General features: G+C 40.5%; 1 protein-coding gene across 2 annotated transcripts in view; it reads right to left on the reverse strand.

Annotated features, from left to right (window-relative positions):
* Positions 1-16,612: 16,612 nt before the first annotated feature.
* Bend6 (BEN domain containing 6) overlaps positions 16,613-22,423 on the reverse strand; it is a 55,600-nt gene continuing 49,789 nt past the window's right edge. For both annotated transcript variants that reach the window (XM_057751261.1, XM_057751262.1), the window contains one exon: positions 16,613-18,121. The gene's annotated coding sequence lies outside the window, so the exon portion shown is untranslated. The remainder of the gene's footprint in view (positions 18,122-22,423) is intronic.

The following is a 22,423-nucleotide window of genomic DNA, read 5'->3' on the forward strand; positions in this document are numbered from 1 at the left end:
AAAATGGGACTCAAACGTGTGGGCATAAGGGGACCAGTGGATAACAGACCTGGTAGTGTTAGTTAACCTGTTCAGACCTTTAGGAAAGCAAAGCCCAGTGGTCTTTGTTTTGGGCCAGACGGTTGGTGACCGGAAACACTTTGTTGCCTTTTTTCTCTTTCTTTGACATTTTGGGTAGAGGTGTGGAATGGATAATTTTAGGTCAAGTTCAAGATATGATGCACTCTTAACCTAGTCACCTTTCTCACATCTAATATCTCCCAGTGCTAGCAAGTATTGAATCTCGAGGACGGACCAGAGAGAGAATAATAGAAAACCTACATAAATATAAATGTGATTTTTTTTTCTGGCTGTCCTGTTTAATAAGAACATGTTTAGAAGCTACATAACAGAAAGTTAATTTAGCATGGTATAGCAAAGGAGAAAAGAAAAATGTAGACTTATGGACAAAACTTGGGAATCTATTTTAGGAAATTAAAAAGGTGTTGGGTCATGTGATTCTATAGTCAGTCTTATTTGAGAGTGGAAAATTAGTTCAATTACTGGGTCTTCATTCTTGTTTTCTAGAAAGGAAGGGAGGGAGAGAAGGAGGGAAGAAGAAAGGAAAAAACAAGAACTCAGTCTATAGTTAAGCAGAAGTTTATTTACCAAAACAAAACACATACTCCAAAGAAAATATTTAGGCGTCCCAAAGATGGATTAGGATAACAGCCTAATAGTTTCTGCATTGCCGAATTTAAAGAAATTTTCATGAATATATATGAGATGGGTCATAATCACAGGATAAAGAAAGCATTTTCCCTTCCAAGTCATGGTGTACTGAGTCTGGCTGCTACATTATTTCTTCCCACAATCTTCTAGAAAAGTCCACAACAGTCTGAGAATAAAAATTCCAGTGTATTTGGTGATGAAATAAAGTCAGGGTCTTTTGAGGATACAGGGCTTCCTTCATTAGTCATCTGTGTGGGCAGTTGGGAGAGTGAGATGGCCTTCTAGCCTCTGATATGGTGGGAACAGCCTAACTCTGGCTTCAGAGAAGTTTAACTTTACAGGCTCATTCTGAATAGCAGGAGACAGAGCTCCTGAAACACAGTTACAGATTCCCCGAAACAGGTTACCTTGTATCTAACTCCTTACCTAGCTATTCTTTTCACAAGAAATATAGCTTCCATAATGGAAAGAATATAATCTTTTAAGGGAAGAAGTACCCAGAAATCTTTTTGTTTGGTAACTTTTTCAGGTTGAAAAAGAATGCAAATCCTTATTGTGGGTCTAGTGTCCTTGCACTGTATGTTGGTAGAGTAACCAAGGCTGCTTAAATTAAGGATGACAGACTGTTGATCGAAATACCACATGTTTTTGTTGACTGCTGAACCTCACTGTGGTCCAGCTAGTCGAACAAACTTTCCCGCATACTACTGCAAATGCATTATAAATTTTAGAATAGATGGCACTGTTCCTTGAGGGACATTCTTTTGGTATCTCAAAACTTAAATATGATAACCACAACACTCTCTCAACTGATGTTATATTACATGATAAAGAAATTGAGAAAAAAAAACACAGATCTTTACAAACACGTTCTTAACAAAACAAGACAGAAGCACTCAAGCCAATTATTATCCTCCTTTCCGTAACTGGTCACATGACCTTAGCTGGTATTTATAGCTACCTTCCTCTACTACCCACTCTGTGTGTCCTCCACCCTCAGCAAACCCTTCAGCAGCTCTTGGCTCTTTTCCTGGAGGAGTGACTCATACCGTCATTCCTGATGGGTCTCTGATGTAGAATATTAGTTAAAGATGTTTCTGCAGTGAAATATTTGTTTAATGGTGCAAAGATATGCTGCATTCTTTTATGTTGCATTTGTTCAACTCTGTAAGGTTATATTGTTTTGCCTGTTTAAAACACCTGATTGATCTAATAAAGAACTGAATGACCAATAGCTAGGCAGAGAGAATAGAGGGGCTATTCTCTCTGAGAATAAATAGGAGAGAATAAGCAGGGGAAAGATGCACCAATCTATGGATCCAGTGATAAGTCATTAGGAGTTGATTAAAATCTATGACCCTTCCTCAGAATAGAGGTAGGTTCTCCACTAGAGTCTAGGACCTATCTAGCCCAGGTTATTGGTTCCAATAATAGTTATTGGGTCATTCTTGTGGCTCGGTTTCCTCAAATTCAATCAGAGAATGTTTGCTTACTCAGACAAGATTCATGTCACTTTTGCAACGGTGGGCTTATCTTGCCAGGCAGGTTGTCATTGGAGTTCACAGGGCTCACAACTGAGGAAGAACAATGATTCTTTTTCTCCGCTGGTTGGCAACCATAGCACCTTCCAGCACTCTGAAAGCCAGTCAGTAGAGATGAGGCTTCCAGGTCAGTCCCAGCTTGATATCTTCACGTTCTATGACTCAGGTATGTGATGTCTTCAGCAACAGGAGTTCAGCGGGGTGACCAAGCACAATGATGATATTCTGTAATGCTTGAGGATATCTGCGGCCTCATTGGACAATAACTCAAAGAGATGACCTCTTCCTGGTACTGTAAGGAGTCTTTCTCTGTCCCACCAGCCAGCTCCCAAATAATGACACCAAGAGATTTCTTATAATTATGAAAGTTCTGCCTTAGCTTAGGTTTGTTTCTAAATAGCTCTTATAACTTAAATTAGCCCATTTCTGTTCATCTATATGTTGCCACATGACTCATGACTTTCACCTCTCTTCCTGCATGTCCTGCCTCCTGTGCATCTGGCTGGCAACTCTTTCACTGCCTGGATTCCTCTCCTACTTCCCCTCTCCCTGTGTGGAAGTCCCACCTAGCTCTCCTGCCTAGCTATTGGCGGTTCAGATTTTTTTTTTTACACCAATCATAGCAATACATATTCACACAGTGTACAAATATCCCACAACATGGCACTGGGCTTTTTATTTGCTAACCTATTGTATCTAGTAGGCACAATGCCCTCCCCTTCATTATAGAATGAGTCCATTTAAACTCTTTTTATATATGTATATGTATGTAATTTAGAAAGCTTCTATAATAGGTTTCTTTCTGACTTTTTCAAAAGACCTTTAGAGTTATTTTTACCTCCCCATCCTCCTTTTTCTGTCCTGCCCTCTCATCCCCCATTATAAACTTTCCCATGCCATTAATTCTTTTCTTCCTTTATATCACTATATTCTTTCTCTTGAAAGATTCCCCAATCCCTTATTGGTTTCTTGACTGCTAAGGCTTATCAAATGAAACACACATATCTGTAATTCAAAGCCAGCATGCACACAAGACAAAACATGTGATATTGGTCTTTCCAGATTTGAGTTATATCACTCATCGTGTTTCAAGTTCCACCCATTTACCTTCTGTTTTAAATTTTTTTATTAATAGCCGAATAATATTCACTGTGTACATGAATAACATTTTCATTATCCATTATTATTATCATTGCTTGATACTCATCTAGGTGTTTTTGTTTCCTGGCTATTGTGAATAAAGCATGAATGAGCAAATATCTCTGAGGTAGGATTTACAATCCAACTTGGGCATCTGCTTGAGAGTGGTATAGTTGGATCATGTGATAGACCTATTCCTTCCTAACTTTAAGGGGAACTGCCAGACTGATTTCCATAGTGGCTGTACCAGTTTACATTCCTACCAACTGTGTTTCCCTTCCCTCATGTTGGGACCATTTGGAGTCCTGGTCTCCAGCTGCTCTTCCCCGCTAGTGACTTTTTCTTGCCCTTCTGATTTGAGCTTTCTGGGAGCTGTGTCAGGATTGTTTATCAACCCTGCTTCCTGAGCACGTATTGCCCTGGCCTTGACTGAGGATCAGGCGATGAGGTCTTCACCTGTTGGCCCACCTGACTGTGTTAGGTATAAAAACCTCCATGGTTTCATTTAACCCACTACACCATGACCAAGGCAGCTAATGAAAGAAAGCATTTAATTAGGGGCTGGCTTACAGTTTCAGAGGGTGAGTTCATGACCATCATAGCAGGGAGCAACCATGACAGCAGGCAGGCATGGCCCTGAAGCAACAGCTGAGAGCTTACTTGTTGAGACAACAACCAAGAGCACAAACTGGAATGGTGGATGTTTGAAATCTTAAAGCCTACCCCTGCTGACACACCTCCTCCATCAAGGTCCATCTGAGGTCAGGCTCACAGGATGCCATTTGGTCTCTTGGTTAAGTGGATGGTGGGGAAACTAATGGCGAGGCAAACATATGGGGATCTTTGGGGGTCCCTTCTGGAGATTGGACTCACAGGATAACTCAAAGTGTCTAGGAAGCAGTGCTGTGGATGGAAAACCTTGTTATTTTTAACAGAGGACTGTAGGGCCATGGTTCTACCCCTCCTCTCGGGGTTCATCTTGAGGACAATTTCTGACCAAACAACCTATTTGTTCCTGTACCCCTCCCCCCCATGGTTAGCTATAGGACCTTTGTTTATCCCGTCTTGGGCGTGGTAATTTCCCACGTGCCTGGGGAAAATTCCATTGTGCAGCAGCTAGGTATAGAAGGTTTTTCCTAAGCTTGAATAAATGGCATTCTGCTTTATCTCCTCATGAATGACCCACGCCTCTTTTGTGTTCTTTTAATCTCCAGCCCCTTGCCCAGCTCGTAAACTGTATGGTGGTGCATGAACTGTACCGTAGAGAGTAACACCCGGCGTTACAGAGGACCGTATTCTAGTTTTATATCAGTGTACTGAATTTTGACTTTAGAAATTTTTGTTTTGTTTTGTTTTTTGAAAACAGGGTTTTTGTGTGTAGCATTGGAGCCTGTCCTGGCACTTGTTCTTGTAGACCAGGTTGGCTTCAAATTCACAGAGACCGGCCTACCTCTGCCTCCCTAGTGCTGGGATTAAAGGAGGCACCACCACCACCCGACTGATTTTAGAAATTTTAATAATACACACATTTACAGATACATGTATCTATAATACATATATGTATATATACTTTTTAACTTCATTCTCTAAAAACCTTTTGACTTACATGGACTTTCTGCTTTGCCTTCATCTTTTTTTTTTTTTTATCTGTTTTGGAAAATTCTAGTCATTTTACCCTAGGACAAAACTTTATTTTGCCATCATAATTCTTATCTTAAAAAGTCTCATTGTAGCCGGGCGGTGGTGGCACACGCCTTTAATCCCAGCACTCAGGAGGCAGAGGCAGGCGAATCTCTGTGAGTTCGAGGCCAGCCTGGTCTACAAGAGCTAGTTCCAGGACAGGAACCAAAAAAGCTACGGAGAAACCCTCTCTCGAAAAATCAAAAAAAAAAAAAAAAAAATCTCATTGTAACATTCCTTACCAAATGTATATCCTCATACTTAAATTTTCTTCTAATTTTTCTCCTATTTGCTACATTCCCTTTGTTTTATTTCCTTCACCAATATCATGACGAAGCACCATAGCAAATCTATGAAATCATTTAAAATAAACTGAGTCCAAATTACATTTGTAGCCTAGTATAACAAGCTAAGATTAATAATGACCATACATTGTTAATTACAAGGTTGTGTCCATTGTCAGTCCCAGGCAGATTTCATTGCTGCTTGGATTTCTTCAAAAATGTTTCTTACACTTTTTTTTCCTCTTGGTTTCTCATGACTTTGGGAGTTACAGAATGTGACATTCCTGCAAAAGTTGAAAAAGGTTACAAATCTTGCAGCAACCTTGAATAGTAAAAATATACCAGCATAGGCAAAAGCAGAAGAAAGATAAAATACATAGAGAGTCAAAAATCTGTACATGAGAACTCTGTAATCACAGTTTCAGATACAAAAAAGACATCTGCTCAGAAGAAGAGCTGCGCGAGATACTAAAGTGTTTGTTTCTGAGCAGGAGTGCCAAGGAGAAGAGACAGTGTGTCCAGTACAGCAGACTGGACAGAAGACCTGTGGTTTGGGCGAGAGTTGCTAGATTGAACCCAGAGCATTTGTATTTGAAATAGGTCAGGCGTGACGAAGGGGATTTGTAGCCCAGTGGTACTGAGGTCCCATGAGAGCAGGTTTCACCTCATTTCTTTTTTCCAAGTAATTCGTAACTGCTTTTAAATTTAAATTTTGTTTTTAACTTCATCTTTTCCCTTAATCCCTCCTGTGCACACCTGTATACCCCCTTCCTTGATCCCTGTTGAGATGGCTTTCTTTGATATATGTGTGTGTGTGTGTGTGTGTGTGTGTGTATATATATATATATAAAGCTAAATATGGAAATACAGCCTGCTTAGTTCATTTAGTGGCACTTGTGAGTCAGGAGTGCAGGCCTGGCCCCTTGGATAATGAGGTAAAGGGCTCACCCCTGAAGAAAAGGGTTCTACTCTCAGCATTCCTTAACTGAGTGCAGCTCTTTTTCTACAGGTGCGATTCCATGCGATGTCACCCTTCCACATTAGCCTCTCTATTGGTGGTGTGCATCTTCCAGTCTTGTTTAGGTAGTCATACTGTTGGTGTGCCGTGAGTTAGCTTCCCCGTCCTTTCATGGGTTTCCTGGATTTCTGTCTCTGACAGCTTTCCACCCCCTCTCCCATGATGCTCCCTCGGCCTTGAGTGCAGGAGTTATGTTGTACAGGTGTTAGTTGGCACTGAGCAACACAAGATCACTTTGTACATTTTTGATGTTTTATCCTGTTAATGGTCTTCATCGGTTGCAAAGAGAACTCTCTGATTAGGAGCGTGAGCTATGCACATGGGTTTAACTATGGGTATAAGGATAGATATTTAGAATGCAGTTGTCAATTATGCTGGTCTAGTAGAGTGACAATAACAGATTCTCTTCTAATTTACCTTTTTCTTTAATTAATTTTGTCTTTTGTTTTTTTCTCATATTATTTCTTTTTAAAAAATTCAACTTTGCCTTACCTTTTTCCCTTCTCCTAGCCTCTCCTTTATTTTACTCATTATTAGTAATATTTATACCTTTATTGATATTTTTCTAATTTGTTTATTTATTTAGTGAAAAAATATATTAGGAAAAAGCAGCGTAAGTCAACTTGGAATCTAGTAATTTTCAACCACGTTCCTGTCATAATAAGTATTTATGGGGAAAATTCGCTGAAGAAATATTCCATCCAAGAGCAACAACAGGCAAACAGGCCCTAACGCATCGCAACATCATACAAATGATGCTTCTTGGGCATTTCTGTTACTCCCACCACAAAACCCTCCAAAGGCTGGGGTACAGCTTGCCCAACACTTAGCACAGCCTTGAATTCTATCTCTAGTACTTCAAAACAGCAAAGTTACATCTCCTATCCCTGCACCCCCAAATGATCCAGACAACTACAGCAAATCCTATCAAATCCCATCAGAATCCTTAGAAAAAAAAAAGACCTCTGAAAACACCCAGCCACTTTTTTATTTTGAATTTCATATTTCTACAGTATTTTTTGCTATCTTATTTCCATGATTATTTGTGGTTCACTATCTCTCTGTAATGCCTGCGTTACTCTCTATACCACTCACGAGCGGGGGCAAGGGCCTGGAGATTAAATGAACACACAAGAGACCTGGGTCATTCGAAAGGAGATAAGCCGACTGTGGTTTATTCAAGTTTAGGAAAAACCTTATACACCTAGCCGCTGCACAATGAAATTCCCCCCAGAGAGGTGGGAAATTACCATGCCCAAGGTGGAGTAAACAATGCCCTATAGCTAACCACCAGGGGTGCAGAGGGAGCACAGGAACAAACAGGATGTTTAGCTGGAAAATGCAACAAACTGCTCCAGATGAACCCCAAGAGGAGGGGTAGAGCCATGGGCCCTATATCTCTCCCTACTTAAAAATTTTAACTTTATTTTATATTTGTACAGATTCTGTGAGTGAGGTAGGGGGATGTGCATGCTACTCTGTGTGAGTGGGGGTACAGGGACAATTCTGTATAGTCAATTATCTCCTATCTGTACGTGTGCTGGGGATTGAATGCGGATCAGGAGCAACGCAGCAAGCATTCCTCGTCCATCGAGCTTTCCCAGCATCCCCTTCTCTTTATCTTCAGTGCGTTTCTGTGTGTCTGGTTTGCTTTGAAGCTGTTGCAATGGTGGCTTATTTTCTTTTTCTGAGTTCCACTGGTGATTATACTCACAAGAAAGAGCCAGTAAATAAGAAAATAAGCAATATCTAGCCCAAAAGATCTACAAATTACAACTTACAAGATACAAAATATGAAAAGAAAAGGCAACTTGTTCCCTCCAAAAGTTCATAACCCCTCAATAACTGGTTCTAGAGAGAGTGAAGTGCTTGAAATGTCAAAAAAAATTCAAGAGTCAGATTTTAAAACTAAACAAAAGCTGGTCCAGTAGAATGGGTCTGTTATCCCAGTACTTCAGAGATAAAGGAAGCCGGGCGGTGGTGGCGTGCGCCTTTAATCCCAGCACTCGGGAGGCAGAGGCAGGCGGATCTCTGTGAGTTCGAGACCAACCTGGACTACAAGAGTTAGTTCCAGGACAGGCTCCAAAACCACAGAGAAACCCTGTCTCGAAAAACCAAAAAAAAAAAAAAAAAAGGAATCCCAGTACTTCAGAGATAAAGGTTATATTACAAATTCGAGGTCAGCCTGGGCTATATGTGACCTGACTAAAAACAACAACAACAACAACAACAAAAACCAAGGTAAAACAAATAGGACAATGACCCGAAAGTGGATTCAAACAGAATAATGAAATATATTTCATTATTTATATATTTATATTATTTATATAAAGAAATAAATTTGACTTGGATGAAAAATTCAACAATTTGGTTGAGAAATTCAGCAACCAGAAAAGGAAAAAGCTTCCAAATCTTGAAAATAAAATGTTCAATAAATGAAAATAAAAGGCAAATGTAAACCTTGACATAGGTAGGATGGGAGAAATAATATCAGGAATTGAAGACAAGGATGGGGAAATATTATATTCAGATAGCAACACATACATACACACATATACAAGCGATCAGGATAATATTCAAGACTTTGGAATACGAGAGACAAAACCTATAATCTATGACGTAGATGAGAGAATGTACTATAGGCATACAACATACATTCAATGAAATTATAGCAGAAAGTGTCCAAGGTCTGGCTGAAGAAATGTATATTCAGTACAAGAAACATTTAGATCTCCAAGTAGACCTACTTAGAAAAATATTTCTCGGTATCATAATATAGACTAATACACTAAGCAGGGAACAAAGTAACTATACAAAAGCTGCACAGACATGTCATGCCACTTATGAAGGCACAATAGTGTAGTCCTCAACAGAAACCCTCTAATGCCAGCTGAGGATGAGAGGATGAATTTCCAACCCTACAACAAAATTCCCTAAATACAGCACAATGATGCTTTTCAAATGAAGGGGAAATAGAGTTCCACGATAAGCACCAACTGAAGCCATTTATGAACACAAAGGCAAGACTGCAGAAAATACTTCAAGGAAGCCCACCCGCACAAGAACCAAGTGTATAGATTCACAGTGGGGGGGGGGAGAATGGCTCCAACGAGAAGGCAAAAATAAACAAATGAGAATTAAAGGAATCACATATGATTCTAAAAAAATTAAAACAAACCTCTAAAATAAAGGATTTATTATTACCCAACTTTCAATAATGGATGCAATTGTGAACATTCTTAACAACTAAAAGAGACAAAGGAAGAGATGATTTCATAGAAAAGAGTGCTTAGACATCACAAAATGATCACTGAACAGCTTGTGGCCATGGAGGATGACCATCTGGTCTTCCGCAGAAAAGCCCTGAGTCTGCTGAACCAGCTATGTGGCCTTCCATGGATACAACCTAGAAGGCCTTCATGAGGTCCTGGCAGGTCAATGAATTTCAGATTCTGATTCCTGGGAGCCCTTCTGAGTTCTAGCCAAGGCTTCACCTGGAACATCTCTCCACCTTCCCACTGCAGCAATTCAATGGTCCAGCAAGATTGCTCAGTGGGTAAAGACACCTGCTGCTAAGCAGGTTGACCTGAGTGTGATTCCACGGGCTCATACAGTGGGAGGAGAGAACTGACTCCCCAAAGTTGTCCTCACCTTCCACACTTGCTGTGTAAGGTCCTCTTCCCATCTGTATAATAAATTAATCAATTAAATAAATTAATCAATTAAAAAACCCTTGCAAACAAAATTCAACAACACATTAAAAAGATAATATACCATGACCGTGTTGTTTTCAACCTAGTGATGCAGGGACATTGGGTCACAGAGATGTCAACAATCACAATTCAGCTTAAAACAGAAATAGGAGCAAAAATGAAGTGATTGTCTCAAGAGATGCAGAGAAAGTCCCTGACAAGGTTCAACATCCTTCAGAAGAAGCTAGAAACAGAAGGCTCTGGCCTCAACATAATATAAGTCATTCCTGACAAACGCATAGCTAACTTTATCCTAGATGAGAAAACCCAGAAAGCATGCATTTCTTCTAATAAAGAGAACGAGGCAAGTACACTCTTTCCATTTCATTGCACAGAGTGCACAAATTCTTAGCCAGAGCAAGAAAGACCCGAGAAATTTAAAAATGGATACAAGTGGGAAGGAAGAAGTAAAAGAATTCCTACTTAGAGAAAGAAGGCCTGATCCTATACCTAAAAGGCCCAGAAGACTCCACTGGGAAATGAAGGAGAGAAAAGACAGTCATCACAGGAAGCCAAACACAGCTTTAGCTGCATAGCTTCCCGGTGGAGGGGAAGAGAAGCCACTGCACAAACCGAGATAATGAGGGGACTGCAGTGGAGAAGAATTCCATCATCTCATCCTATGCAACTCCGTGGACAGTGGCCAAGTGTGCCATAAGCCACCTTGTCGGGGTGACTTCTGCTGGGCTTCTAGCCACGGGTTCGCACATTCCAGGGCAGGAGTGTGAGGATTAGAATTATTAGGCAAAAGGAACATAGATATAGGAGAAATAAGATAGCATCAGGAGGGCGTTCACGTGAATACTAAAATCACTGGCGTTTAATTTCCATTTGCTTAAATACCCTGACCCCAAATAAGAATAAGATAGAAAACTGCATTAACATGATACTACAAAGACTGTACAGACCAGTTGAAGGATTACGGGCTACATTCTTAGTTAAACATTCTGTTGCTAGAACAAGACAAGTAACGCGCTCACACCCTAGACCAAAACATTCTGTTGGCAAACCACTCTCTGGGTGAAATCCATAGTTATCTCCCTAAGAGAGTAAGAATTTAGTTGGATCCTTAGACTTTTGTTTGAGGTAGAAACAAATCTACTTCTTAAGGCCTGAAATACCAGGTCTGGATATTAGCCACACCTGTTGACAATAACAGACGTTCCAACTCTCTGACCTTTAGTCAAGATAGAATGGACCCATACTTGGGGGCCCTGTCACAAGTGTCATCTTGAGAGAACATCTATGATTAAAAACTGAGCCATCCCGCGAATAACTTCACATCCATGCCCAGGTGAGTGGTCCTGGTTGAATCCAGTAGCTCATGAAGCAAAAACAAAAAGACCTGAAAGTGGAATTGGAGCTTGGTCTGAGGGGGAAAAAGTTGATCGGGGAGAGGGTAGAGTGTGACCAGAATGCATTATAAACATGTATGAAATTGTAAAAGAATAAACTAATTCTAAAAGATGAGCTGCCGTGGGAAAGGGACTAAGAACAAGGAACAATATTATATATCAGGAAGCCTCGGTGTGGTGTGCCACAGCCTGTGAGTGATTGGAGGTCTAGAGATGGAGTGTTGTGGCGTGGGGAGGAGGGCTGGCCTCTGGCAAGCCAGAGTCCGTTCAGTAGAAGGTTCATCTCCGGCAGAGAAAGACAGCCTGTCCACGTAGCCAAGAACAAGTCTCATCAGCTGAGGTCTGCTAGAGGATCAAACTCTAGCGCCATCTATCCGTTGTTTCCTGCAACGCATTCCAAGGATTCTGCAGACCGCTTGGTACCCAACAGCAGCAATCCTCCAGCAGGGGCTGTGACAAACACCACAACCAAAAGCAACTTGGCAAGGAAAGCGTTTATGTCATTTTACAGCCGTAAGGTCCCAATCCACCACTCATGGAAGTCAGGGCAGAAGCCCAAGGCAGGAACCCGAAGCAGAAACTGAAGCAGAGGCTGTGCAAGAATACTGGCTTGCTCCTGTGGCTCGGCTTGCTTTCTTACACAGCCCAGGATTACCTGCCCAGGACTGGCACCATCCACAGTGTGCTGGGCCCACTCACATCAACATTTAATCAAGAAAATGCCCCATAGACAGCCCACAGGTCAATCTATGGAAGTAACTCTTCACGTGTTTTTCCCTCTTCTAGGTAGCCCAAGTTTGTGTCAAACCAATAAAAACCAACCAGTCTAGGAAGTCTTAAAAGTACAAACATAGATATGCTGCCTACACCAGTGGTTCTCAACCTGTGGGTCATGACCCCTTTGAGGGTTGACCAACTGACTGCCCCTTTCATAGGAGTTATTTAAGACCATCGGAAAACACAGATATTTACATTATGATTCATAACAGTAGCAAAATTACAGTTCTGAACTAGCAACAAAAATAATTTTATGGTTGGGGTCACCACAACATAAGGACCTATGACAGTATAAGGGAGCACAAATATGACATTGCTGCACAGTTGTCTCTCTTGTCTAAGTGGGATGGGGCACTCTCTGTACGTGTTAGTGTGTAGGTGTCGATGTGTCTGCTCTGGAGACAACTTAGTGTGGAAAATAACTTCAAAGGCAGTGAAGAATACATACAACATACAAATGCCTCTTTTAGTCTGGATTCAAATAGCTGTAGTTCTTTCTTTGCCTCTGAAGACAATATATGAGGTTTATCCAGTGCTGTCTCTTTATTCCAGAAGCTAGAATCCAGGGGAAAAAATCCCTATGGGGCACAGAAAGCTTATCAGCTAGTTGAGACCACAGTCAGAGTTGTTCTTTTTGTTTTGTTTTTTCGATAAGGTTGTGGCGGAGGCTGGTTTCTGAACCCACATTTTTATAGTAGGGGCACCAAACATTAGGTCTGAACAAAGGAATTTTTACAATCTCAAGGTAAAACTCAGATACAGACTGCCTTACTGTATAATCTCCATTAACAGAGGTTTTTAAGTTAAACTAGTGTTTGTACTTATTCTACTGTCTTTCTTGGTACTTCCAGATAGTGTTTCCTGAAGCCCTGTGGTCTCCCCTTTGATGCTGCCAGTTTCATACAGCAGGGATAATGTACAACCCAGAAGTCATATATCTATCTCCTAAAAGTTGACGCAGTTCATATTCATAGGCCACCTCTCAGTTTGTAGAGAGATGCTTTGGCCTTGTAAATAGAGCTATGGGTTGTAAAGCGAAATAACCCACTGTTAGTAGTTAATCCTCAAACTGCTGAGAAAGCTGCTGACAGTCTCTTCTCATTCTCCTAGGTTTACAACTTTATATTTCTTTATTTCTACATTCCTATTTTTGGATTCTACATGTTATATTCTTATCCTTGGACCCTTCAACAGTAAAACAGCCAACACACTCTCTGAATATCCAGAGAGGAAACAGAAACCAAAGAACAAAATACCCACCCAATAAAGACAAGACCAGATATCAAGTACCTAGAATTAAAATCATTCCAAACCCAGATGCCTATACCCCAGTATGAAAAGCACATCAATAACATCCAGAACAATATGTCTCCACTAGAGCCCAGATAGCTTACCACAGCAGATATCGAATATTCCAACATTGCTGAAGCACAAGAAAAAGACCTTAAGACCAACTGTATGAACATGACAGAGATCTTTAAAGAGGAAATGAATAAATTCCTTAAAGAAATCCAGGAAACACAATCAACCAATAGGAGGAAATGAATAAATCCCTTAAAGAAAGTCAAGAAAAAGCAAACATGAAGAAAACAAAGTTAAAAATGGAAATAGAAGCAATAAAGAAAATACAAAATGAGGAAATTCTAGAAAAGAAAAATTTAGGAATTTGAATAAAAACTACAGAGGCAAGTAATAAGTATTTTGAACCCCCTGGTTGTGGATCTGTCGGTCAATGCAATAAAGCAAACCACTCTGAATTAATAAGACCAGGTTTAATCTGTGCAAAGCATCCCCAGGTGATCTGGGGGAAGCAGGAGAGAAATCACATGACAGGCCTAGGGACCAGGTCTTAAATATCCTGTAGGCTAGTTCTATGAGCAGCTTCATGGGAGGAACCCCCACTTGGTAGGGTCTGGAGAGAGCGAGGTGGGGCCAAAGTGGGGTTCCCAGCTAAACAGCAAGTTTCACCAATAAAATACAAGAGATAAAAGAATCTCAGGCACTGAAGAAAAAAAATAAAAGAAATGGATACATCAGTCACAGAAAATGTTAAAGCTAAGAAGTCCTGACACAAATCATTTAGAAAATCTGGGACATTATGAAAAAACCAAATCTAAGAATATAGGAATAGAGGAAGGAGAAGAATCCCAGTTCAAAGGTTCAGAAAGTATCTTCAACAAAATCATAGAAGAAAAATTTCCTAACTGTGGTAGTTTGAATGTAATTGACCCCTTAATCCCATAAGGAGTGGCACTATTAAGAGGTGTGATTTTGTTGGAGTAAGTATGGCCTTGGAGGAAGTGTGTCACTGTGGGGGCGGGCTCTGAGGTTTCTTATGCTCAGGATACCACCCAGGGAGTCAGCTGATTTCCTGTTGCCTGCAAGATGTAGCACTCTTAGTTCCAGCACCACTTCTGCCTGCATGGCGCCATGCTCCCTGCCATGATGGTAATTGACTGAACCTCTGAAACTGTAAGCAAGCCCCCTCAATTAAATATTCTCTTTATAAGAGTTGCCGTGGTCATGGTGTCTGTTCACAGCAAAAGTAAACCCTAACTAATACACTAACTTAAAGAAGAAGATGCCTATAAAGATATGAAAAGCTTACAAGACACCAAACAGATTGGACCAGGAGAAAAACTTCCCTGCTACATAATAATCAAAACACTGATCATACAGAGCATAGACCTATGCATTATAATTTTGTAGCACACTTTGTTTAACCTTGTTACAGCTCATAGTTCCCAACCCTCTTAGGGTTGAATGTAACTCCACAGCACACCACTGGGAAGGCTATTCTATGGTTATGATAGAAGACATGAACTTCAGGAATCATTAATCCTGTAAAACTTTTAATTTTGAATCCAACAATGGCTTATCACTTTCCTTCAAAAGTGCTAAAAGATGCAGCTTTATATGTAATGAAAATCCTCCCTCACAAACTACACTGTTCCTATATAAGACAATAATAGTAACTCCAATTTTCTCCCTCTGGCTTTAAATTGCCAATCAGTGGGCCCTGGGATCATGACTGTAATTTCCCCTACGTAATCTTTATCAGTGACTCCTGTGTGAACCATGATTCTTTTCATGGATAAACTACTGTGACCCAATGAAAGTCCAACTGTGCTATGCAGTATAGGTCCCCAATATTCTGTATATAACTTAAAAGGACATTGAAGAGGTGAAATGGCGGTATCTTTAGGGCAAGGAATCTGAACAGCAGTACTTTCTTGAGCAGCAGCTTGTAAGAAAAGAACTGGGTAGATTGCAACCTGAAGCTGGCACAAATGTTACTGTTTCTAGACTTAAGTTCTCTAATTTTGCAGGGCCTGAAGGGAGGGGGCAATAATGTTTCCCTGTTGTTTACTGGTATTGTTGCTAGCCAATGTATTGCCATCCTTACCATATTTAGATCAGCATTCCTTAGCCCAGTGTTTTCCTTTCTTGCGTTTGAGGCATATACCAGGAATTCACCCATTTTGAGCATTATTTGTTGTAAGAGCAATTTACATTGTTTCCTTAAGTGGCCCATCAGGGGGAATTGAGACACTTTGCTGACATTTGTCTTTGAACAGCATAGTTTCTAAAGCTCTGTTTGTAGGTCCCTATGTTGCTACATGACTATCAGAAAGTCCAAAACATTCCTCCTCTCCTCTGATTATTCCTCGGCAATCTTGATTGGCATCACCATAAACCAGCTGTTTTAACAATAGCTCTTGAATTGTTCCTCTTTGACTTGTTTCTCAATAGCATCTTTGGGTCTCCATATGAAATCAGCATAACGCTTACAGGGACTTGGCATGATTTTAATATAACTAGTCCTGAAATCAGCTACCCTTCTTCTTTTTTTGCCCCTTTTACCAATTTTAAGGTTTGATCATCCAGTTTATATTCATTCAAGGAATTAATTATCTCTTACTCACGATTAATATCCTTTTTATCTTCCTTAAATACTTCTGGTAACGGTCCTAATTAATGGCCAAGAGACTCAAAATTGAACAGGGATCCCCCTGCCCCTCCTTCATATGCCTTTTCAATATTTTTTTTTTTGGATACTGTCTCATACTTCTTTATCTAAAGTTCCTTCTTCTGTAAGCCAGGAATTGTAATTATAAATAACTTGCAAGCAATCTAATAGTTGGGATACTTGTGCTCCTTCTTCCTTTAAAAAATGACACAAAATCTTGATATAAGGCAAAGCCTTCCCTGGTTTCTGCCCTGTTATTCTCACTCACCTCCCCCTGTGAGGGTCCCAACTATGCTATCTTCCTGTTTGGGTGCCACTCACATTTATCACTCTAGAGGTGGTGGGACCTGGAAGAATGGAGCCAATAAATGACGTGGACTGATATCTCATGCAATAGCCAACTTTATTCAGAGCATTGCATCAGACAACTTATACTCTGAGGGCTAAAAGAGGTTAAAAGAGTAAAATTTGTTTGCCCTGAATATAATGCATTATGAAACAAAAAGAACAATAAAAAGTGCAATGGTTTTCAATGGAGTTAAACTTTATTTAATTAAAAGTAGCAAATGTTGCATAATTTATTTAATTGAGAATAACTGTTCTGTATGACTGTACGGTTATCAAGCACCCTTTACCGAGTACTTCCTGGGTGCGCTGCACTTTAGGGGTCCCCTCTCCAAGCTCCAACATCACTTTACACACTCAAGAAGCAGAGTCTCACCGGGCATGGTGGCACACACCATCAATCCCAGATTTTGGGAGGCAGAGGCAGGCAGATCCATGAATTCAAGGCCATCCTGATCTACAGTTTGTTCCAGGATAGCCAGACCTACACAGAGAAACCCTGCTTTGGAAAAAAAAAGTAAGAAAAAGAAAGAAAAGAAGAAAGTGAGAGAAAGAGAGAGGGAGGGAGGAAAAAAATATAGTTTCATATTGCAGAGTAGATAGGTGATCTGCCATGAAGTGAAAAGTCTCTGAAGAATATTTTATCTTTTGTTGATTTACAAAATGACATTTTTTCCTGTGCCATTATTAAAGCAGTATTTTTTTCCAATTCACTTCCCTTCTGTTAGAGTGGAAATAAACATGTTAAAATTAAGCAGTTTAGCATCACAGCTGATCAAACATGATGCTATGCCCTAAGTATACTTTAGGTAATATTGTTGTTTAACATTACAATCTGTAACTAGTACACTTTGGACAATGAATATTGGGAGGTATGTCTGCTTCACAGACTAAGAGTCTATTATAAAATTCAGTTCATCATTTTAACAAACAAAAATGGGATTTGGGGCTTTTAGGATTGTGTTTGGACAACTTAATATTGAAAAGATTTTTACGTTTTTGTTTTTTTTTTCCCCATAATCCTATTCACCTTAATGTTACATCATCACCACTTGGTTAGATGCGGTTATCATCGCTTAGGCTCATGTTGCTCCTTTTGTATTTGTAAACGTATTATTTCAATTGTATTTCCACTCAACACGCTTGCTACATCAAAAACGCAAACAAACAGCATCATGGGGAATCACCGATGGTAGTAATGCACGCTGTTTGTGGAGGACGTTGACCGATTTGGAGGGTAGATGCTTTTGTTGCTACGATAAGAGCTTATATTATCTTACGTTAGTTGTACAGGGAAGTATTTGGGGCTGCGAGAAATGCGTATTTCCAAGGAAACCATATCGCATGCGTGTTTGACAGACATTCTCTGGATTGATGCATCGCTAGCAATTAGTATGGACTCTGCATGCAGCTTCTTCGGCCAGTCTTGCTCCACCAGAAAGGCCATGGGTTCTACAGACGCCATACAGCCGGTCTCTGATGTGTCTCAGATTCTCCAGCAAAATCCAATGGTTGACGTAAAACCAAACATGCTTTATTTTAAGATACCTGTAGTCATAAAAAAACAAATTTCAAAGAGGTGCAAATTTGGGTTAAAGACAAGAATTATTGTTATTGAGATGTACTGTGAATTGTTTTATAGTTTATTTAGAGGAATTCCAGTGTAGAAAACACTTAAATATTTTAAGTTAATTTTTATTTGAGATGATTAAATTGTATTAGCTAAATTTTAAAACATGGTAAAATGAATCCCCTATACCAATGAAGCACTTTAAAAAGTCACCAACTGTAGTGGGGAGCTGCTGGCTGTGTTCATGCTGCCCCAGCTCCCGGTCGCATGGCTAGCTTATGCCCCAAAATAACGACACACAAACTGTATTCTTTTAAACACTGCTTGGCCCATTAGCTCTAACCCTTACTGGCTAATTCTCATATCCCGATCAACCCATCTCTAATAATCTGTGTAGCACCAGTCTTACCAGGAAAGATTCAGCATGTCTGACCTGGCGGCTTGCTTCATTGCTTCTGCTCTGAGAGGAGCTGCCCTGCATCTGAGCTCACTTCCTCTTCCTCCCAGCGTTCTATTCTGTTTACTCCACCCACCTATGTTCTAACCTATGAGGACCAAGCAGTTTCTTTATTATTTAACCAACGACCTTCCTCCATCAACCAACAATTCTGTATAACATTTTAAAGTAATGTTTATTTGTTGTTTAATGGCGGCTACCAGTTCTCCATACCTGGTTTCCCTGATTCAAAACCCAGAAGAGAAGAAAGCAGGTAAGCGATCTTCAGACCTTCACTCCCCACACCACTTCAAATCCAGCCCTCAGTCTCACCCCCAGCTCTGCAGCAGACCGTCCACTGTGGCCTCCCTGTCCTCTCTGCCCCCATCTCCAGCAGATCATAAAGATCTTCTCCTACAGCCTCCCTCACCGCTCCATCCCTCTGTGTCACCCTCCAAGTCCCTCAGGCATTCCCTGAGGACCTGCCAGCCTCTTCCAGGGAAGCAAGCAGACCATCATCTCTATTCCTAAATGTCAGCTCCCAATAGGAGAAACACATTTGAACCAGAGCCCCCAGAGGCCATACCCGGCAGGATCCTAGAAGCATTTCCTACCAGGAAACCCACAGTCACCAGACTCCCCTAAGAACCAGAAGGGGCAACCAAAACCAAGGATCAAAACAATCACCCTACAAAGACAAGACTAGATATCAGTATCTAGAATTACAATCATCCTAAACCCAGATGTAAAATCCGTTTAGCCCCCAGTAAAATCCATTACAGCCAGAACAATATGTGTTAACTACAGGCCAGTAATCCTACCACAGCAGACCTTGACTATTCCAACATAGCCGAAGCACAAGAAAAAGACCTTCAAACAGCATGTGTAAATAACAGGAAACCAGCAATCATTGGCCACTGATATCTCTCAATATCAGCGATCTCAATTCCCCAGTAAAAAGACACAGACTAACAGAATGAATGTGAAAACAGGATTCATCTGCTGCTGCATCCAAGAAACAACCTCAACATCATGGATAGACACTACCTCAGGGTAAAGACTGGAAAAAGATACTCCAAGCCAATGGACCTAAGAAGAAAGCTTATCATAGCCATTTCAACACTGACAAAGTAGACTTCAAAATAGAAATAATCAGAAGAGATGGGAAAAAAACAATACTCAGGGCATTGTGGGGTGTAAAAAAAAACCCAAAACACTAGTATAAATAACATATTGATCCTCAAACTTTGATAATCAGTACCTCACCCTTGCTAATACATAGATCATCCAGACAAAAACGAAACAGAAAAATGATGGTGCTGACACAATATATCAAATGGACCTAACAGATATTTACAGAATATTTCACCCAAACACAGAATAACATACCTTCTTCTCAGCAGCTCATGAGACTTTTTCCAAAACTGACCACATACTTGGACACAACAGATACAAGAAAATTGAATGCACTCTATCTGACCACTACGGATTAAAGTTGAGCAACAATAGAAAAAACAGCTTACAAACTCACGGAAACTGAGCAACTTTCTACTGAATGCTAAATGGGTCAAGACAGAAATTAGTAAAAAAATGAAAGACTTTCTGAATTGAGTGGAAATGAAAACACAGCATACTCAAACTTATGGGGACACAATGAAGGTGGCTCGAAGAGGCGATTTCATTGCACTAAGTGTCTACGTTAAAAGGTGGGTGAGAGATCCCGTTAGTAACTTAACAGCACAATTGAAAACTCTAGGGCAAAAAGAAGAAATAACACCCAAAAGGAGAAGATAGCAAGAGAAAATCAAACAGGGCTGAAATTGACATAATCCTCTCTCTCCATACCTAGTCAATTTAGTACTTGGAATCTTAGCTTTAGCAAGAGGACGACTGAAGGAGCTGAAGGGGATACAAATAGGTTAGGGAGGAAAACAAAGTATCTTTATTTGCAGATGATATGACAGTATATATTAGTGACCCTAAAAGTTCCACCAGGCAACTTCTACAGCTGATAAACACTTTCAGCAAAGTCGCATGCTACAAAGTTAACATACAATGCTTAGTGGTAATGTCCCACTTCTTTAACCCCAGCACTCAGGAGGCAGAGGCTATTGGAACTCTGTGAATTCGAGGCCAGCCTGGTCTACAGAATGGGTTCCAGGATAGCCAGGGCTACACAGAGATATCCTATCTCAAAAACAAAACAAAACAAAACCAACAATGATGATGTGGGTGGATCTATGCTGGGAGGAGGAGATGAGAGGCTTTTGTATGAGTTGTACGCTGTTTGGTGGCACTGCTTGCTGATAAATGCCACTAGTGGTACCCAGATGTGAAAGCCAAATGATCTCCAGACACTTCAAAACATCCTCTGATAGGAGCAACAGGACAAAATATCCTTAGACCTCTGTTTAAACAACATTGTACGAAATCATTGTTATAGCAGAAGCATAAGAAATATTCTGCAAGAGTCAGACAGCGTTGAGAATTTCAGAAGAAGGCTCTTTGGCCTTTAGATGGTACATAAGTGATAGCCTAGGACTCTTCAATCCTTAGAAATTAAACCTTTAGCTCACGTGAGACACAAACAGGAAGAACTAGGAAAAGGCCTTTTATAAGATCGACCGGGCGGTGGTGGCGCACGCCTTTAATCCCAGCACTCGGGAGGCAGAGGCAGGCGGATCTCTGTGAGTTCGAGACCAGCCTGGTCTACAAGAGCTAGTTCCAGGACAGGCTCCAAAACCACAGAGAAACCCTGTCTCGAAAAACCAAAATAATAATAATAATAATAATAATAAATAAATAAATAAATAGATTGATTATCTGAGAGCTCTTAGCAATGTACATGTACGCCACTAGAGGGCACTCAAGGGATGAGAACAAACTGGTTTTTCAAAACGAAGACAGGATTTAGCTCTTCCCTCAAATAAAGGGAACTTGGCTGGAAAGTAGCTGTCCTTTCAAAATTACATCAACCAATGACATCCTGAGCCAGACCCAGCCACACAAAGAGAATGGCAGGCTGTTAGGCTCTGGGGCCTAATAGACATCTGAATCTCTCTGTTGACAAGAACGCTAGCAAAGTCATTGTGTCAGGGTTCCCTAGAGGAACAGAACTGATAGAATGAATACAATCATGACTATACATACACACACACACACACACACACACACACACACACACACACACACACACACAGGTCCAGACCCAGGAGGCAAAGGAACAGATTCTGTTCATCAAACAACAAGTGTCATTTATTTCAATTTTGATGAGGCAAAGTCTTGCCTTAAAGGCCAGCATAATCTAGGACTACGTAGCTCAGGCTAGCCTAAAACTCAAGAGTCTTTTGTTTGTTGGATTACAGGCACAAACAACTACATCCTGCTCCTTTGGTTTGATTTGAATTAATGCAGATAAAGGTGATGTAATCACACTGTTGTTGGCAAGGACAAGCAAAACTGACCTAAAAATCTTCTAACACTCATTCACTTTGGTGGCTGCTATAGTCAGAGATGTCTGTTGTGTCTTTGCTTGGCAGTTTACGGTATTAAAATGCATAGAATGGGGGCACTATGATACTATATGGAATTCTGAAATATAATAATGTGCTCAACAAGAGAACTGTATGAACTTGAAGAGCTGGCTATATAGCAATAGAAGAAACATGGTTGTTAGACACCAGGGAGACCAGGTGCCATGGTTTGAATAGGAATGGCCCCCACAGACTCAAGTGTTTCTCATAGGGAGTGGCACTATTTGGAGGTATAGCCTTGTTGGAGGAAGCATGTCATTGTAGAGGCAGGCTTTGAGGTCTTATATGCTCAAGCTAGACCTAGTGTGGCA

Source organism: Chionomys nivalis, chromosome 19, assembly GCF_950005125.1.
Source record: "Chionomys nivalis chromosome 19, mChiNiv1.1, whole genome shotgun sequence".
In the NCBI taxonomy this organism is placed as follows: domain Eukaryota; kingdom Metazoa; phylum Chordata; class Mammalia; order Rodentia; family Cricetidae; genus Chionomys; species Chionomys nivalis.